At 37.5% G+C, this 20,621-nt stretch overlaps 1 long non-coding RNA gene across 1 annotated transcript; it reads right to left on the reverse strand.

Moving 5' to 3' along the window:
- Window positions 1-87: 87 nt before the first annotated feature.
- Window positions 88-6,742, reverse strand: LOC134291610 (uncharacterized). Its single transcript, XR_009999187.1, has 2 exons — window positions 6,585-6,742; window positions 88-391 (listed from the first exon to the last, which is right to left on the reverse strand). It is a non-coding gene; the product is annotated as an uncharacterized LOC134291610 (long non-coding RNA).
- Window positions 6,743-20,621: the final 13,879 nt, after the last annotated feature.

The following is a 20,621-nucleotide window of genomic DNA, read 5'->3' on the forward strand; positions in this document are numbered from 1 at the left end:
TGCCGGTATCCCCTTTATTGTCCACAATCGATAAGTGTTCCAATTTACCCCTATTCACCTATAAGTTCATCTTTTTCAAAATATCGATTTGAAACAAAGCACAATTTTGATAAAGACATTAAAAAATGATGCTACCTTATGCAAAAATGTTCAAAGAATTGAATGCCGGTATCCCCTTTATTGCCAAACATTGATAAGTGGCTCGATTCACCCCTATTTCCCTATAAGTAGAATTACTTTAAAATATCAATACATATATTACAATGCATAACTTCGATAAAGACGTCCTAGAATAATGGTACCTTGTATAAAAAAAATCCAAGGAATGCCGCTATCTCCTTTATTGTCTAACATCGATAAGTGACCCAATTTTCCCTACTGTGGAAAACTACTGTCCTGTACAATATGAGTAACACAGATGTAAAAAAAATATTTTGATTTAAAAAAAATAAATAAGTTTAATATAGGACAGATTTCATGTTGCCGCGTTATGTATTTTTATATCAGCTGAAAACTGTTTGCTTGTTGTAGTGCACATACATCATCAACACGCAACCGCGGTTGACCACGCAACAGTCGCAGAGCGAACAAACGAGCGAAGGGGAATTTATTTCCCCTCAACAAAGTGCTTCCGATTGGTCACAAGATGTGTGCAAAATATATAAAAGAAGCGAGCATCCCCGCATCGGGCATTCTGAAAACGATCGTCATTGACGAAGCATCATCGCCACGAGCAGCAGAGCGGAGCACCAAACCGGTGAGCAGCAGCAGCAAGAAGAAGCAACCCATCCGGGTGCTGGATAATTGCAGCAGTCAGCCGCGGCCGCATCGAAGGAGCCATGTGCCACCAATGAGGTTTTGAGAGTTTTCCTCACTGGGGCCATGGCACACTTTGAGATTGCGCGCTGCGTAGCTGTTTGCAGGTCCTGGAATTTCGACAATGGCGCAGCTGGTAGTGGAACTACGGCTCACCAATTCGGTAAGTATATTGGTAATCTGAAATGCAAAGGAACTGTAGTCGAGACAGTATCCTAGAAATTGCAAGATCTCTGTAGTCGAGACAGAGCATCTGAAAAGAAAAATGAAAAATGAAAAGGTCTCTGATAGTCGAGGCAGAGAATCTAAAGTAATGAGATAAATGGAACTGTAGTCGAGGCGGTTTCCAATGAATGCTTAGTAGGCTAAGGCTTGAATGCGATGGGAATGTGTTGATGAAGCGCGACAGACGCTGATCATGTTAGAACATGTTCAGGTACAATGATTTTCAATAGGAAGCGTTCGAAACTTTTAGGACGCAGCGACGACGATCGTTGCGGGCATTTAGTGATAGTGATGGAAACATGCTGCGTGGTGTGTTTTGTTGGAACAGCAATGAATGATTTCTAGTATGCGCGAGTATGCGCATGAAAGAGCAAATTTCTACTTTGTTCGATTATTTTCTCGACGTGAGCATGGAGAGTGCTGGTCATTGGGAAGCTTCCAAGTTAGTGCTCGTGTGGCAAAATTAGAACAAGTGCATTGCGTTGCTGCGGCACAATCCAAGTGACGCGTGGGCTTGCATTGTGATATTATCGTATGTAACCAAAAGTACACGTGGTAGTTTACCCACATCTTCCACGATTAACGCGATTCATTTGAAAGGATCAGTTTTTAATTGAGACTTTTTTCTCAAATGCGGTAGTTTCTTGCAAAAAGATTTTTCGCGAAGCATTTAAGGTGAAACATCAAAAAATCCCATTTCAATTTTGCCTCTAAAACAAATCTGACGAAAGAAGCATCAAGCCAAGCCGCACTTGTTTATCCTGGCTTTGCTCACTTGCAAAAAGAGGCAGCTTTTCTAAATCGAGCGCATTTGTTTACGAATTTTCAAGATTGGTGCTCTTGAAAACGCGAGTAGGGAACCAAGTTGGCCATTGTGGCAGCCATGTTTGTGTTCTCTGAAGTTTCTGAAGTTCTGAAGTTTTTGCTCCTTAAAGCAGAGGGTTGCTTCCTTGTCGACTGTACATACCAAATCATAAAAACTTGAGACTCTGACTTTGAAGGTTTCCCACGATGCATAATGTTCGAATTGACATATGACAAGAAGAGATGGCATTATTATTGAAGGAGGCTCGCGGGCTAAACTAAGAATGATCAACCATGCGTCAAGTGAACATGTTTGTCTTCAGAAGCCTTTTATTTTGAATAATGGTATTTGCGCTAGGGCCAAGATTTCTTGGCCGTTCTCGGGGTATGTAAAATTTAGGCAAGTTGTGGCTTAAGAAATGAGCAAGCATCTCTTTATTCTTGATTTCAGTATGGGGGCTTGAAAGAAATGTCGAGTTAAATGGAGTTTTCGGTGCGAAGTTTCGGCAAAGAAGTTGCAAATAAAAAAATAAACATGCTATGAGTTGTAATTTCTTGAGCGTTTTGGCACAGAGAACAGACATCCAGGCTAGAACAAATTTCATTCGGAAGGTTGTGTAAAGATTTGAATCTTTACTTGAGTAAGGTTGCAAACCAATACACGATGACAACATGAACGCCACCAAACACCATATTGCCACAGTCAGTGGTGAATTGAAACATTTCAAGTGGTGAATTCAATTAGTATGGGAAATTACCCGATTGCAGCGCCACGCTATTGCCACTTGTGTTGCCGATTTCAAATGGCCGTTAAATTCCTTACACAGCTTTGGAACTGGACTTGGATGTCTGTTCTCTGTGGTTTTGGTTACCTAGCTTATGACACGCATCAGATAAGGCTTTATCGTGGGTCGTGGTAAATAATATCGCTGAAAAATATGACGGTAAAGATACTTAAGCTGCATATACTTTAAAAAAAGGAGAACCTGACGATTGCCGATCATTGAGTTTTAAACAAAATAATATACATAGTTTGCTAGGAAGAAGTAATTTAGAGAAACTGTTGGTAAAATATATTGAAATTGTTGATTACTTCAAATTTTTAAGTTATTAAATTATGCTCAATATGAAACAACATGGAAATTATGCTCTTTTTGTTACATTATTAGAAGAAAAGAACGGACGAATGAAATTTTTCGACATTTTTACGGTTAATATAAATTGATATCATTATTAGTTGATTCACTGTGATTTTAACTTGGTATGCATGATAATAAATGTGAATGAGTTATTTAACCGAAACCGATTTATAAAATAAAGTTCACTGAATAAGATTTGCAATGAGATCCAATCCTATGATATTTATAGCATTGACCTTAAACTAGTTCAAATGAAAGAACATTGTTTGCATCTGATATGCAATAACAAGAGGCACTTTATAATAAAGCCCAGAAAAATCGATTATGTTGCTGAATGCAAATAACGGTAATATGCTTCGTCCTGAGTGACGTCATAATATGACATCAATAATATTGTGGAACGCCAATCTAAAAACGGTGGGTTAGATTACCTAATGGACGCTAAAGGATCTTCAAGGATAAGTAGTTTTCTCTACTGCTTAAAAATATGCAGTTGATGATTACTACACAAATTTAGATAATGTTAGGCGACAAAGGATGCGTTGTAAATGCTCATTGGAAAAGTCACGTTGAAAATTCTAACCAAGTTCCACCAGAAACATAGATTTAATAAGGAGAAAATAAATAACACTTAAAATAGAAAAAAAAAACAATATTTTAAAACATACTAAACTTTAATTAGTAATAAAAGAAAAAAAAACATAATGCCAAGAAAACCAGGAACGCAATAAGCTCGTACTTTATTGGAATAAATATATAATATTCCAATAATAAAGCACATGTGGTGTGGTGGACAAAAAAAATATTTTGTATGGAAAAATATCAGAACTTTCATGCAGAAAGAAAATCAAGTTATTTTTTTATGTGTTCATGAATCCCACTGAATGTTTGAAATGGACCCAAATAATAATGTGGATTGAGATACGATTGGATGATTCTTTTGAAAGATATGTCAGTTTCAGTAAAAGAAATCACTCAAAGGGGCTTTTCCCTCTCTCTAAATTTTGGTTAAAAATAAAAACTAACTAACTAACTATGTCAGTTTCAGAACATGTCTATTTGCATAAAGCTTGTAAAAGCAATTAAACTAGTACGTTGCGATTTTGTTCACAAGTATAAGAAACACAGATTTTATTCGTTATCAATTGGTTTTTTGAATCGTTCGCTACACAACAGAAGTAAAAGCAAATAAATCTTCATTTTATCGAAAAAAGTAGTTTTGTCACTTAAATGATGTTATGGCTAAAAAAAAATGAGTGTTCACAAAAACTAAATGTGTTGGGAAGTTTTCAAGTGAAGAGAAAAATGTTTGAGGGAGTAAGCAATATATTTACTGTACTTTAGTTTGATAGCACCTCGAGAAATGAAAATACATTAATATTTTCTTGAAAAGATCTTTCTAATAAAAGGATAGACTTTAACGTAGAGATGAAGTTTACATTCAAGGATGTAAGATTTGGTTGAAACAAAGAAAAATTTCAAGAAATGTTTTGTTTTTGGAAACTATAAATATAACTAGAGGTTAATGATTGATTACAAAAATTGAGGCATCTCAGCTCAATAGACAAAAGAGCAAGCACATGTTTTTGAAATTATTTCGAAAAATAATGGTGCTACAATTATTATAACAAATTTTGTAATTGATAGTACTCCATTTTGTTGTGAAAGATGAGCTTTCTGTGTTCTGTCATTACAATGAGGTACATCCGATGCTAGTACTGAGGTAGCATGATAATCTTTATATTTACATAAATGTGTAATATCTGTGCTAGAATTTGCAACTTGACGGTAGTTACTTTTGTAAGGCTTCATGGTTTATGATTTACTCGAGACAAGAAAGAGAACTTGCCACATCATACCGATTGGACTGAAATTGGTCTGGCAAGATAGATTGAAGTGAGAAATGAGCGTTAAAGTTGTTTTTTTGAATCTAACATAAACTATAGCATAGCAATTGAGCTGAATTTGGATTTCAGACATTTTTAGTTTTATCACTTAGTTAATGAAAGGTGAAGTGGGATTAATTATTTTTGTAATACAAATTCATAACTATTTTTACAAAACTTACTTTTTACGGATTAGGGAAACATGGAAGAGTGAATGATTAATTGTATTCTATTGTAAATTGCAAAGTCAAAAACAAATATACAAAACGCTTATCGAAGGAAAATGTTGGGAAAACAGGATGAAAGAGTAGAAGATGAAAGTGTTGTAAACGGTATTCTATGAACTTAACAGAGGGATCATCGAAATTATATTTTTTATGTAAAGACAATAAGCAAATTTGATCGTTTACACTGAATTGGAATACGAACCTTCCAAATAAAACAATAAGTTATAATGTAATGGAAAATGATTTAAATTAAAAATGCTTACATATTCATGAGACGTGGTTTCTAACTATCGATGGATGGATATAAAAATAAATAAATAAACTGAATTGAACTGTATAGTAAAATAAAACTTAAACATTTTTTGACAAACTGATTATTCGTTGTTTAGCGATTCAAAAACAACTTAGCATGGTTCAATACAAACAAATATAAGATTTGTAACCATAAGAAAAAAACATGTAAACTTTATTAAAAGAGTATATTTGGCGTTGTGAAAGAATTGTGAGAGTATTGCCATTTTTACTTTAAGCTATTTGTTGTGATTTGGTATTATGGAACACTGCAGTTGCCAGTTTCAGTGATATCTTAGAATTTATTGTGGAATGCGTTAACATTTATATACTTGTCTGACGAACGAACTGACACATTTGCATCATTCTTATGTTTTCGTTCATCTAGGCAGGTATATCAGTGTGAGAACGTTAGAAAAGTATAACTGGGAAACGCATTTTTTTTTAAATTTTGCAAGCGTTTTACAGTCGAAGATAGATAGAAGATAGATCAATGTTTGACGGTACACAGCTGGTACGAAAATAGTAAACCCAACGTACTTTTCTTTACTTTGAAAAATATTTAAAAAAAAGTGAATTGGAAAAAAAATACATTCAATGAATAAATTTGATCATAATAAATTCATCGAAAAAGTAGAAATCAAGAGTAGAGGAAGCGAGTATTGTAGAATATGAGTAACACAGATAAATATTTTGATTTAAAAAAAATAAATAAGTTTAATATAGGACAGATTTCATGTTGCCGCGTTATGTATTTTCATATCAGCTGAAAACTGTTTGCTTGTTGTAGTGCACATACATCATCAACACGCAACCGCGGTTGACCACGCAACAGTCGCAGAGCGAACAAACGAGCGAAGGGGAATTTATTTCCCCTCAACAAAGTGCTTCCGATTGGTCACTAGATGTGTGCAAAATATATAAAAGAAGCGAGCATCCCCGCATCGGGCATTCTGAAAACGATCGTCATTGACGAAGCATCATCGCCACGAGCAGCAGAGCGGAGCACCAAACCGGTGAGCAGCAGCAGCAAGAAGAAGCAACCCATCCGGGTGCTGGATAATTGCAGCAGTCAGCCGCGGCCGCATCGAAGGAGCCATGTGCCACCAATGAGGTTTTGAGAGTTTTCCAAACTGGGGCCATGGCACACTTTGATTGCGCGCTGCGTAGCTGTTTGCAGGTCCTGGAATTTCGACATGTCCCACGACCATTGTTGCCCGATTCTGATCGGCCCTATCATAGAAACTACTAGGGCCAACGAAGTACATCACACACCCCGGGTAGAGGTGAAGTACTAACGATCAAAACGTGATATTGGGTTGCTTGATATAAGATATAAGAGATCTGAAAATAATAGCTGAAAAATATTCCTGGAAAATCTGAACAATATCAAAATTTGATATTTCAAGATCAAACGAATAGCTCGCTGCTATTGGTTAGATCTTACAAGATCTAAATATGATCTCATGATGATGTTCCAGAAGTAAAATTTGGATATTATTTTTATATCTTTTATCTCTTATATCAATCAAACCAATATCACGTTTTGATCTCAATATCAAAATATGGTATTATAGAGTTTTTTTCTCTCCCCGGGACATTGTCATGATCATGAAAAAAATACGAAAGAAGATTTTGAAATGGCTGACCCTAAAGACACTATATGCTAAAGACACGAAATCTGATGATTGTTGCTGGTGATGATGATTCCCGCATCATGATGATGATGCTGTCGAGCAATGCCTTTAAAGCGCGTTTGACAGGTCTCCTGCTCGATTGGAATGACATTGACAGTAAATTTGGAATTCCAATTGGAACATTTCGTGTCTTTGCATAGAGTGTCTTAAGCTGACCCTAACCAACCAGCTTGCAAAACAAAAAGCAAGGAAGTAATGATTACAACAAAAGCCCTTTGCAACTTTTTCAAAATGTGAAGATGAGAGTGATAAGTGCCCCAAAATGTTCATCTATTCTTTACAGGACTCTACTAGGAGTAAGATCCTAAGGGATTGTGAAAACATTACGCCGTTTTTTTAATCTATAGGGAACGTTCAAAAATTACGTCCAACATTTGGGGGAGGGGGGGGGGTCCAGAAAAGTGTGACAGTACGTGTATTGAGTATAGGAAAATTGCGTGACAGAGGGGGGAGGGGGGGTCTAGAAATCCCGAAAAACGATGGACGTAATATTTGAATCTTCCCATAACAAAATAATCAGAAAGCAACACCTTTTATGCGAATTATAAATGTGAGGCAACTAATATCGTCACGAAACCCGTTGCAGTAGAGAAATGCCATCAGCTTCAATCTTTCAGAGTAGCTGAATGATTGCGAAAGCAGGATTTTTTTTATAGGGTAGGTAATCATGAATTGAACCAAATTGCGGCTTTCTGAAGCAGCGGCACTTTTGATCGATTTTTTCATCCACATGGAAATAATTTACTACGGTAAGGTCTCACGTATATGAAAGCCACGGGTATTAGCTTTCCGGAAAGTGGCAAAAAGTTGACATTTGCACCAAATTTCATTGAGAAATTCAATTATTTGTCAATAGTGATTTTAATCTTAATTTGAACCATCTTAATCATAATTTGAACCAATTTTAATCTAGATTTGAACTAGTGGCGGCAGCAGCTCGAGCAATTCCCGCAACAGCGAATTTCATGCCAAACAACTAAAAATCACATGGATCTGCTAATTCTCATAACTCTTTTTCATTAGGCAGTGGAATTTCAGCACAGAATGTTCGGAATCCTTCAGGAATTTGAAAACTAAATTTGGAATTTTCCATCGCCCGAGAGTAAACAAAGCAACCACTAGCGCAGTCTGCAGGCCAACACTGGAAGCTCGCCCCCATTCACTAGTTCAAATCTAGATTTCAAATGGTTCAATTCAAGATAAGATTCTCCAAGTAAGAATTACTTAAATTTGATAATTTTATGACAAATAATGCGGAATATTATTCGGTTGGTCGATTCTACGATAAATAAGCTTTCATTTAACGTGTTCACTTATTGCGTGTGATACAATGCATGAGCTGTACGAGTGCACCGAAAATGTGCTTTCTCTGGGGGGAAATGAGAATAGAGTTAATAAACTATTAATAGGTAAACTATTAATAGGTAATAGTTTATTACCTCTATTGAAATGAGTGGAATCTCAGTGATTTTTCAATTGCCTGTTTTCCATGACAAAAACGCATTTTTCAATGCTTTTGAAGCCCATGTTATCAGGTTATATTACGGTAAGCTGTTAACCATCTTTTTCGGGACAATATTTGCCCTTAAAATACGTCGTTTTAATGAATTTCGAAATGGTTCAAATTAAGATTACAATTTGACTAGTTCAAAGTTTGATTTCTTACCCTATAGGCTGGCCACATGTACACTGGTCCTATGACATCTTGCACACGAAAAAGGATATCATCCAACGAATAATTATCGGATCTATAAACTCGACTCATCAACTCTAAGATCGCGTTAAGTACTGTTCCTTTGAATTCCACTAAGAATTTGCATCCTTTGACAGATACGTATTTCGACCTCAACTGTAAGGTCGTCTTCAGTGTCTTGCAGTGTCTTGACTCGACTCAAGTACAAGACGCTGAAGACGACCTTACAGTTGAGGTCGAAATACGTATCTGTCAAAGGATGCAAATTCTTAGTGGAATTCAAAGGAACAGTACTTAACGCGATTTTCTTTTTATTTACAGATATTCCCCTAACAAACCCAGGTTAATCATCACAGGCCTGGTAGCGAGTCACTATTATTAGTGACTTGGTCACTATTTTCGGCTCAGTCACTAAAAAGTCACTATTTTCAAGATGTTTCCACTAAAGTCACTTTTTCTGTTGAAAAGTCACTATTTTCAACTATTTTTTAAGTTTTGTGTAAATGACTAGGGGTAAGACACTGTGCGAACGAGAGTAACTCTGAGAAATTCTGAGTAACTCTTTTTACCAATGATCGACGAAATTTGTCGAAAAACACCTCTAAAACTGCTAGAAAAGCGGGATATCGGGCAATATTGTTTTGTTTTTGCGATAGTATCAGGCAATACTCAAGCAAAACGGGAGCAATCCGAAGAAATTCTGAGCAACTCTGTGAAGGAAAATGTACTCTCCAGCACAGTGTCTTGCCCCAAGGTAAATGATAATCTAGTCAGCGAGAAAAATAAGATGGAGTGATGAAAAGTACAAATCAAGCATTGTGTGACTGGAGACAATAACATGTTTAGTAGCTGTGTTAGCAAATGTATCAATCGCCTATGTAGTGTGGACTGATTTTAATTTGTAGTATTTTTAAGTTAAGTTAGGCGTCTTTATCAGAAAGATTTCCTGTCCGAAACTATTCATTGAAAGTGTTGTTTTTTATCACAAGATTCATGCAACTATACTAGAAAGCATTGTTTCCCATTGATGTTTCTGGTAATTCTACAGTAAATTGATAAAGGTTTTTGAACTACAGTACGGACCCGATTTTGTCAGCCCCATGTTACGACATACTTTTTGCTCTCATCATCTAACGGTCAAACTTTGGCCAATTCATTTAAGATCATCATCAAACTACTGCTGAAAGGCAGAACATAGAGGGATAAAAAGTGTGAATATCTGTTTAGATTTTTGAGGGGAGCAAAAAATGTGTTCCGGAGAAAGGCTGACAAAATCGGGTCACTTATGTATTACCGAAACAAATATTGGTGAAAAATCTGTATAAACTTGTCCATCCTTGGCACAACTTAGCATCTTCGGAAATAAAAAATAGAGGATTTTTATTAAGTAAAATAGGAATTTGAGGAAATATTTGGCAGAACTCTTGAAGAAATTCTCGGTGGAATCAACGTTACAATTGTCGATGCAGGCCTCGAAATTTGCTCCTGTATGGAGGCATGGCCATTTCTGCATAAATTTATGCAGGATTTTGGTGAAAATCACTAAATATTACTTGTGAAATTTTATCTTTAGCAAAAACTTTTGTCTGAATTTCTGTAGGTATGATATTCTAGTTCAGTGCCTGGAAAAAATCCTGATAAAGTTCTATGACAAATGTTTGGAAGAGATATCTTCGAAATGATATCTTCCAGTAATTTTCAAAAATTGTGCACAGTTTTTTTCGGGAACATCCCCAAATACTGTTTTGACTATTTTGTTTTCAACTTTGTTTGATTTGCTTTTTGCTGACCTTTATGAAGCTTATTGGAAACGATAGCTAATAATTATTATACCCTGAAAAAGATGTTGACTACATCAAAACGTTTAATGAAGGAGAAAACATGTCTGTTCGATTGCAGCTGGGACTTCCCAAACTTCCCAGATTTCTAGATACTCCAGTTACTAGCGTCTCTGTAAACTAAATTACTTTCTTTGGAACTCAACGGAGAATCCTCTCAAAAATAAATGAGAAATTGCACCTTGAACTATTTTTAGAATTTCTTAAAAAAAAACTCTTCAAATATGTGAGTTTTCGACAAGTTGACCATTTTGTTGAAATTTTCATTGAATTTTCGTCATTTTGGTCAATCTCTCAGAAATGTTTGAAATGTATACGTTAACAAATACTACAGGAATTCTATTCTATTAATCAATTTCTGTTTAAATTTCACCTTCCTATATTGTGCGTTTAGCACCAAATTGATTTCCGAAAAAACTTCATTGACTTCCGCTGCCTTTCCTTTGCGTTAAACATAACGTCGGAAGTAGTGCGCTGTACAGTAAATCTGGTTTTCTATACAGCGCACTACTTCCGATGTTATGTTTAACGCATAGGAAAGGCAGCGGAAGTCAATGAAGTTTTTTTCGGAAATCAATTTAGTGCTAAACGCACAATAATTCTAAGGGGATCATCGCAAATAATTTCAAAGAAATGTGAGGAATTCTTGCATAAATTTGCCCATACGTTGTCTATGCGTTTAAGACCCAAAGGAAATAACTGCAATAATTTTCGTGTAAATCTATTCAGAAATTTGTTCAATAAACCTCTGAGTATTTGATCTCAAATTCTTCAAGATATTAACAGCTTTAACTAAAAATACCAGGACCTTGCACCAATATTGCCCCATTGAAGTTCTACTGGAACCGACTAAAGAGAAGTTGTAGGTGCCAACAATTGTTTTCGTTCATTGGCTTAATATCCATCTAGTTCGGCACAATATCTGCTAAGAATTGTATACACATGTTTTTTATATAATTTTTGGTGGAGATTGTTTTCCTGGAAATATTTATTACGCGCTACCCCAAGGTTTTTCGAATCAAGTTCGGCTTACAACTTTTGGCCGCTTACCATATTTTTTTTACCAAAAGCCACTATTTAGTCACTTTTTTGCCATTTGTAAGTCACTATTTGGTCACTATTTTCGTGAACTTGGCCACTAAAATAACTATTTCAACCATCAGTCTTTGCTACCAGCCCTGTCATCATCAACTCTAAGATGCTAGTAAACAGCTAATTCACAGTACTGTAATGCAACTAATTTGCCACTTTATTATATTTCGTGACACCTATCCGCATATCTAGACAACAATATGACTATGTATTGATCTGGCACTACAGCTATCATTTGAATTTTCCGTTAAAAGGCGTTTCGGCTGTTCGAGTCCGTATGAAGTTGATCATCAATATTAACTTCTTTTCTCGGTCAGCCTAGATAGCTGTGTAGTGTCGGTAGCGATTGTCTCAATTGGCTAGGAATAACACTACGGATCGCCTTTTCCGGTGGTAAGAATCCACCAACTGGTGACTCCTAATTCATGGTGTGATGCGGCTTTATGCTTACCGTGCATAGGAATGAATGGCTAGGGGGGTCTAATAAAAACCTAACCGCTAACGGAGCCTGTGGAGTACCAGGGCGCCCTCCACAGTATGTAGCCCTTACTGCGCTAACCGGAGCAATGGTGCAGTGGACCTTGTGTTTCTCCGAAACAATCGGCTGCACTTCTTTAGTCTCACTTGAGGCAAAATAAGGGCGGGATTATGAAGATGTTGTTAATAAGTTTAAATTTTGACCTATATGGTTTCGCATTATGCGATTTACACAGTGCAGTCTGTGTATCCTCGCCTTTGGCGTTTTCCAATCGATACCGATTTGGTTTTATTGTTATTGTTATTTGTTGTGCTGTTGTTGCGAAGAGTTTAATCTTACCTAGTTTGGGTAGTGGCTACGGTTAAGATAGCTCTGATCAATCTTCAGCATAAAAGAATAGCAACGATCAATCTTTGTAGACTTATGCAAAATGGTACAGCCCAAGTGGCCTTGATACAAGAACCTTACTTTCGTAAGGGAAATTTCTATCTAGGAAACCATGTGAACCCGGTTTTTGCTACTTTCAGTAAACATGAAATGGCAAACTCGCGTGTCATGCCTCGAGCCTGTGTGCTTGTTAACAACGCAATAGTTGCTACACTTATCTCTGAACTAACCACCAGAGATGTATGTGCTATCACAATTGATGTATCTGTTGGAAATCTCAACAGGAAATACGTCTATTGTTCGGTTTATTTACCGCATGATGAACCATCCCCTACGGATGCTTTCAAACAAGTCATCGCATACTGTACTTCAAAAGGCCTTCCGCCGATTGTTGGCAGTAATGCTTATGCTCACCACATCGTCTGTGGCAGCTCAGACATTAACTTGAGAGGCTCCAGTTTGATGGAATACTTAAGTAGTACAGATCTTGGATTACTTAACATAGGCAACCGCCCAACCTTCATGGTATCTGCTAGAGAGGAAGTGTTAGATATAACGCTTTGCTCTAGCAGAATTAGTCACGAGCTGACCAATTGGCATGTGTCAGATGAAGAATCTTTATCTGACCATCGCTATATGGGTCATTCCATATGAAGTGAGCGAGAAAATGTGAAAACTTGCGACCGACCATCACGGATTTGAACCAAATTTGGTTGAAACATTTGTTTAGATGGAAAAAGAAAAAACCCAAATTTTGGTGCCGATCGGATCACCCCTCGGCCCGTGGCAGCACCTCTCGTTTTGGCCGATATGAAAATTATCCTCTCTTTCTTTTATTTTTATCATTGAAACGATTGCACCTACACATTTTCGACCTTCGGCTTTTTTAATGGAAATCGTTCAGGGAATCCAGAAAAAATATTATTTTTTTGGTACAGTGTTGCCAGATATCATATTTTTCAATTTTAAAACTAAAAATCGATTTTTCTCAAAATACGTATATATTGATTTTAAAAATTTTGATTCCATCGTGTTTATCAGACGTTTTTCTATCGAAAAAGCTTAACTCCCCAAAGTAATTTGCGTCGTTCCTGAGATATAGCGTTTTTAAGAAAAAATATTCATTTTTTTCATATAAAGTATCATATAAAATCAGGTGCAGTTTACGAATTTCGCAAAAAAAAAAATTATCGATGCCATACAAAGACGTTTTGTTTTTTGAAAATTTGAAAAATAGTATAAAAAGGATTAAAAAATGTTACAGTGTTGCCAGTTCATTAATTATGAGTATCGTAATGGACTAGCATAACCTGTTGAAAATGTATCTGAGATTGAGATCATCAATTCTAAACAAATTTCATATATTTTAACATTATCTGAACAGAAGTGCTGCCAAATATGTAATATTTATTGTAGAAAACTTAATTTTATTAGAACATTAGTATGAAATCTAATTAACAAGCCAAAAGTATTTTTTATTTAGGTTTAGTACATTTGGCAACATCGACGTAAAATATATTCAGGAAAACATTTGATGAGTGTATTTATAAGCAACAGTGCTGAAAATGTAATTTCGATATAACTACATTCAATGACCCACAGCTAATTTCAGAAGCTGAACCTGAAAATATGGAATATGATAAAATATTAAGTATGATATCCTTTGGAATTAGATAATATTAGATACTACGCATCGTCGCGCAACTGGTAGCTCAGACTTCAGTACCGTGCGGTACCCATATTCTGAACGGTTAAGGGAGTCTCACAACAAACACTAAAATAAATGGAAGTTCTTGTTGCTAGAGATAATGCTTCACGTTACCATCAAGTGTGTTTGTTGTCTAGCTAAATGTATAAAATAAATTAAATCTCATAATAACTTCCAGTCTCTGATCTAGAAATATTTTTGTTTGTGGACGACGTGTTCCTAATTATGGACACCATAAGAAGCCATGGTCCTAATTCTGAACACATAGTGTTACTTACTCTGTACAAACACATTCTCTACGTTCGCAGTTCATTCAAAAACGATATGTTTTGTAACGATTGGATAATAGAGGGGCTTAATAAAATTAACACCTCAACTCTTGATTCATTGTATGCTTCATAAAAGGAAAATCTATTTTGCGTTAGCCGACTGTTCAGAATATGGAGCTGTCTATAATATGGTGCTCGCACGGTATTTTTATTTTATATTCGAAGGTCCAACTCCTTATAAAAATCCCTGTAAAAATATCTTTTGATTGATTTTTACGGCAGTGTTGCCAAGTATGCTAGTATTTAGCGGAAACGCAAACAATAGGTGCGGGTATTGCGTTTACTCTTACTGGATTGCCTAATAATAGATCATGTCTTTTATTGTCCCAGGCAGAGAAGTGAAGAACAGTGTTGGGTATTGTGTTGTCTATTGATGTGATTGCATATGGTATGAGTTTTTGTTTGTTCTTCGTGGCGAAGAATGAACAAAAATTTCTGAGTGAAATGGATTAGTGGCGTTTGCTCCCTAGAGCCTACTTTTCTTAGGCTTTTTTTGCATGGAAAAGAGATCGGTTGTACGCGAATGTTAATTCCGATAAATCAAATCGATTGTTCGATAAATTATAGATGACTCCCAGATCGACAATGTGCAGTATCATATTAAGGATCGGTATATTCGCCTCACCTAGCCTCACTCCATTCATATTCACTCCTTTTTGCTGAATCGAATCGAGAAAGATGCAGCAAACGGATTGTCGTGATCAAGCACATAACCCCATCACCAGTGGAAAGCCATACGCAAGTTGCTTGACATGAATATTCGTTGCCGTTCGTCGCAGTTTTGATCGCAAGCGAATGAATGAATGGCGAATGGAGAAGAATGCTGGTGAGTGATCGAAGTGGCTGCTGTCGTCGCTGACAAGCAAACACACAAACTAAAGCGACAATCGTTCGCTGCGATTAACCATGGAGTAGCAATTATGAATTGTGTTGCCATTTATGCTCATACTCATGCAGTGTTGCCAAATGTGCTCGTTATGTATAAAAACAGAAATCATTTGTTTTTATTTGGTGTTATCTATTTACGAAAGCTTTTGTGTAAATTAGATGTTTACAATAAAAATGACATGTGTGGCAACATTTCCATCTACAACATCGTTGAAATGAATAAAATGACAATTGAAATGAATTTCACAATAGATACATTTTATATTTTAACAATTTATCCTCATCTTTTCCAATAAACCAATTTTTTTATTGCTAACTATCAAACTAACAATAACTGTCAATTATCGGGTCATTCTGTTAGATAGGACCATAAACAAGAAAACACAGACAATCAGACGTAACATTGGTTAAATTCCAACGATCACGGTTTTAACGATCTTTTTAAACGTTTATAGTTGTAGCTTTCACAACCAGAGGTGCGCACATCATTTTTCTAAGCGTTAGACGTTTCACCTAGTGTGAACTAGGCGATGGATTTTCGCGAAAAATTTTCTAGGTGTTACGTCTGTTTGTCTGTGAAGAAAAGGTCAACAGCAGGGTCGTTAGAGAAGATGTGTATTGTTTTTATCCCGTTCACACATCTTGCAACACACATGGTGCGCATTTTCAGAATAACCTGTACATTGTCAAACACACTCGATATTGTTCAAATCAGCACAAAACGTGATTATATGGCATCGAACAATGTTTTTTTTACGAAATTTATAAACTGCACCTGATTTTATATGATACTTTATATGAAAAAAATGAATATTTTTTCTTAAAAACGCTATATCTCAGGAACGACGCAAATTACTTTGGGGAGTTAAGCTTTTTCGATAGAAAAACGTCTTATAAACACGATGGAATCAAAATTTTTAAAATCAAAATATACGTATTTTGAGAAAAATCGATTTTTAGTTTTAAAATTGAAAAATATGATATCTGGCAACACTGTACCAAAAAAATAATATTTTTTCTGGATTCCCTGAACGATTTCCATTAAAAAAGCCGAAGGTCGAAAATGTGTAGGTGCAATCGTTTCAATGATAAAAATAAAAGAAAGAGAGGGTAATTTTCATATCGGCCAAAACGAGGGGTGCTGCCACGGGCCGAGGGGTGATCCGATCGGCACCAAAATTTGGATTTTTTCTTTTTCCATCTAAACAAATGTTTCAACCAAATTTGGTTCAAATCCGTGATGGTCGATTGCAAGCGGTCGGTCACTTGGCGTGGAATGACCCATCTTTTTTGAACATTTAAATGTTACTTCGCATACTTTGCGTTTCAGGAACCCCGGTCAACCAACTGGGATCTCTTTATCGATTTGGTTGCAGCCAAATTTCATGGATACTGACCAAGTGATTCAGATGATGCCGTTGATACTACAACGGCCTTCATCATGGAAGGTTTTGAAGAAGCTTGCCCTCTATGGTCTGTGAAGACCACAAGAGGAACCCCTTGGTGGAACTCTGATCTGGCGAAGCTCAGGATACAATGTAGAAAAAGTTGGAACAGACGACGTTCGGTTGGATCGTAGGCTTTCAGGTAGGCTCGAAACGCAGGGCCTATCAGAAAGCTCTTCGGTCTGCGGAACGATCCGGCTGAAAAAAAAAACCTTTGTACAAATGTTTACAGTTTGAGTGAAGTCAGACGGTTGAACAAAATTCTTGCAAATTCTAATGCCGTTTTTGTTTTTGCGATGGTGCTACACCGGTGTAGCACTTTTGCACCGAAAGTGTTCGTTTTTGATTTTCGTGCTGCACCGGTGTACCACTTTTTCTGCACCGCTCAAGATAGTGCAGCACTCAAAAATTCGAGAGTGTAGCGAGTGTACACTGTGTCCACCAATCAGCGTTTGCAAAATTGTAAATATTTTGGTTTTTATTCACGCACACCAATGCAACTGCACTGAAAATGTTTTTGCAGTAAAAAGTATAGCACGAAGCGGTGTAGCACCGCCGCAAAAACGAAAACGACATTAGATATCGAGAGTGCTTTTGACAACGTGCCTTTCGATACCGTTTTGGAAGCCGCACTAGACTGGCCCAAATACAAAAATGTCGAAAAATTCCACGGGGCACCCTCTAGAATCGTGCCTTTGGATGAGAAGAGCAATTCGTGAAAATTTCAGCTCAATCGGTTTAAAACTGAGCTGGCGCAAATGAGTTGAAGGTTTGTATGGAATCTTCAGTCCAAATATATGGTAAATTGGATGACCTCCAGTCTCTCATTCAGCACGCTGGTTGGAAGAGTTTGATTTGGCTCATAATTGAAAAAATAATAGTTGATACCCTAAGGAACAACTTTGTAGAAGACCATATAATGATTAAATTTAATTCTGTTGCGGTTTCAGGTAACGAAAGCAGGATGAGGACATCTTCCCCAGTTTACTCTCGGTTGTTACATGCAGCACGTGTTTGCTGTTCGAAACTTGCGCTCTACATCATAGGCGGCTATGTTGTCCTTCATTTCATTTGCTCACGCACGTGGGCGGGTATCGAAACAATGAAGAATTACATAGCTGCCTATGATGTAGCGCGCAAGCTTCGACCGACAAACACGTGCTGCATGTAACAACCGAGAGTAAACGGGGGAAGATGTCCTCATCCTGCTTTCGTTATCTGAAACCGCAACTAAATAACGTTTTATCACAGACAAACAGACGTCTCACTCTACTTGCTCCTCATCGTTACCCTTTTTAACGGTTAGTTCAAATATTTTGTAGTTTGCAAATCACTCGGTCACGGCGCTCGCATCGTTTTTGTTCCTGTTTGACGTTTGCTCACTACCGCCACCTATTGAGTGGTTTGCGTAACACAGCCTAATTAGCATTGGGCGATTGTGTTTTCGTGACGATGATTTTTATCGCAATTTGTTCCAAGTGGTACGTCTGTTTGTCTGTGGTTTTATCATGATATAGTCTTCTACAAAGTTGTTCCTAAGGGTATCAACTACCATTCTTTCAATTCTGAACTAAATCGAACTCGCTGAGCCGGCGTATAGAGTGAGAGACTGTAGGTCATCCAATTTCCCATATATTTGGACTGAAAATCCCATACAAACCTTCAACTCATTTGCGCCAGCTCAGTTTTAAACAGATTGAGCTGAATCTTTCACAGATTGTTCTTCTCATCCAAAGGCACGATTCTAGAGGGTGCCCCGTGAATTTTTCCAACTTTTCTTTTTCGCCATACAAATGTGGGCCGGTCTAAGCCGCACGGAGTCATGGTATATCTCCAATGATTTATATGTAATTAGATTCATCCAATGCTCAAAAACCGACATCTCTTTTCGACATTGCGTCAAGCGGCGATTAGGAAATTGAGTGTTTGTGGATGCTGTTGTGATAATTTGATTTACTGTGTATAAGTTTGGACACCCCTACACGGAGAAACTGAAAAACTCAAAATTAGGTACTTTTAAACTCAATTTTGAGTTCTTTTTCATCTCCCTTTTCATGCGCTCTTTCTGTTGTTGTCAGAGAGTGAAGAGAGAAACAGCCCAACTTTTGCAGTTCCGTGCGTCAAGCCAAAACTGAGTTTCTAGCACAGTACTTGTTGAGGCGCCGCAGTGCCTCAAGCGGGTAGTTCTAGGATTCCTGGCGGGATAGAGTCTCGCAAGACCTGGGGTACCAGAAATCCTCCGTTGATCCGGCTCGAAGGACCAAAATGTTTGGGGCTCCGCAGTGCCTCAAACGGGGAATTTCTTTCCGCAGAAAGAAACACAAGGTTTTCACTTAAAACCACTTTATTTAACACTACTTGGCGTTGTCCAAGCCACGCCAACGCTTGTAATTACACTTCACTCTTAAAACTAACTTGACCGTTTGCCGGGTCAGAATAAACTGTTTCTCAGTACGTCGGTCCATGTTCGCTTTTATAGCGCTCAAAAATGTTGCACGACAAGAATTCGAAAACTCCAGAACAATCCGGAAATCTGGTGTCACTGCAACTCACGCGGTCGGCTCTCTCCGCGCGCGATGATGGCGATGATGATGATGACGCTGAGTTCCCGACGGTGGCGGTGGCGGCAGCGCGCGCGTTCACTCACGAGCGCATGTTTACATTGATGAGTGGCGATGATGGTGGTGCCGGCGACGGGTGAGCAACTTGCTGCTGCTGATGGTGCTCCCACGTTTGACGTTTTTATCTTCTCTCGCATGATAGGGGAAAGTGGGGCACGTTTATCACCGGAGCGTACATGCTGGTAGCGAACAGTACTCAAATTTGAGTGAATACAACCTAGTCAAAATTTCGGTTGAGTGGATAAAACTTAAAATTAGGTATTTTTTTCACATGGAAGCAAGCGGGAACAACCCAACAAAAACATCGATTCCATCAACTCAAAATTGGCTTGACGCACGCAACCCCGAAGTTGGGTGGAAAGATCTCACTTTTGGGTAGTTTCGTCTCTCCGTGTACACAGAAATAGAAAACTGTCAGAATGTTCGCGACGCCAAGAGAATAAAACGTGATTTCGAGTTAGTGATTAAATTCGTATTTTATTTCCTTGATTAGAAAGACTTAACATTGGCGATCGAGGATCGGATTTCGCGGACGCGTAGTAGAGTATTCGGTGATTAAATTCGTGGTCGAAAATACGCGATTCCTCTAACTTCGAGCGAGTTTTGCGGAGAAGTGCTGAGAAGAAGAAAGTGTTTACAAGTGACGAGCGATACATCGTAGTGAAGATGAATCCAGTCGGAGGTGGAATCAGTGGGGTGACACAGCTGTCAAACTCGGTACATCGCCGCTTCACCCATCATCGTTTTTGGTACGGCGCGTTTTGGTACCCACTTTCTGGTCGGTTTACCCTAACTTGTTCCTGATTTTCGGGTGTGTGGCACGTGTGTTGCTAGTGCTTATTTCGGAAATTATACATTTCGAACGAACTTGTTGTTTTTGATGATTGTTTATTTTTCTTTATCACTTTGCACGATATTATGTGTAGCAGCGGAGCAGTGTCAATGTTTCCAGCGCATTTTTTCCATGAATTAAGCAATCAAAACAAAAACATTGGACGCCATGTTTAATCGAATGCTGGGTAGATGATTTCGGCCTTTCGTCATCCCCCTGGGTGGA

The sequence above is a fragment of the Aedes albopictus genome, chromosome 3 (assembly GCF_035046485.1).
Source record: "Aedes albopictus strain Foshan chromosome 3, AalbF5, whole genome shotgun sequence".
NCBI classification, from domain to species: domain Eukaryota; kingdom Metazoa; phylum Arthropoda; class Insecta; order Diptera; family Culicidae; genus Aedes; species Aedes albopictus.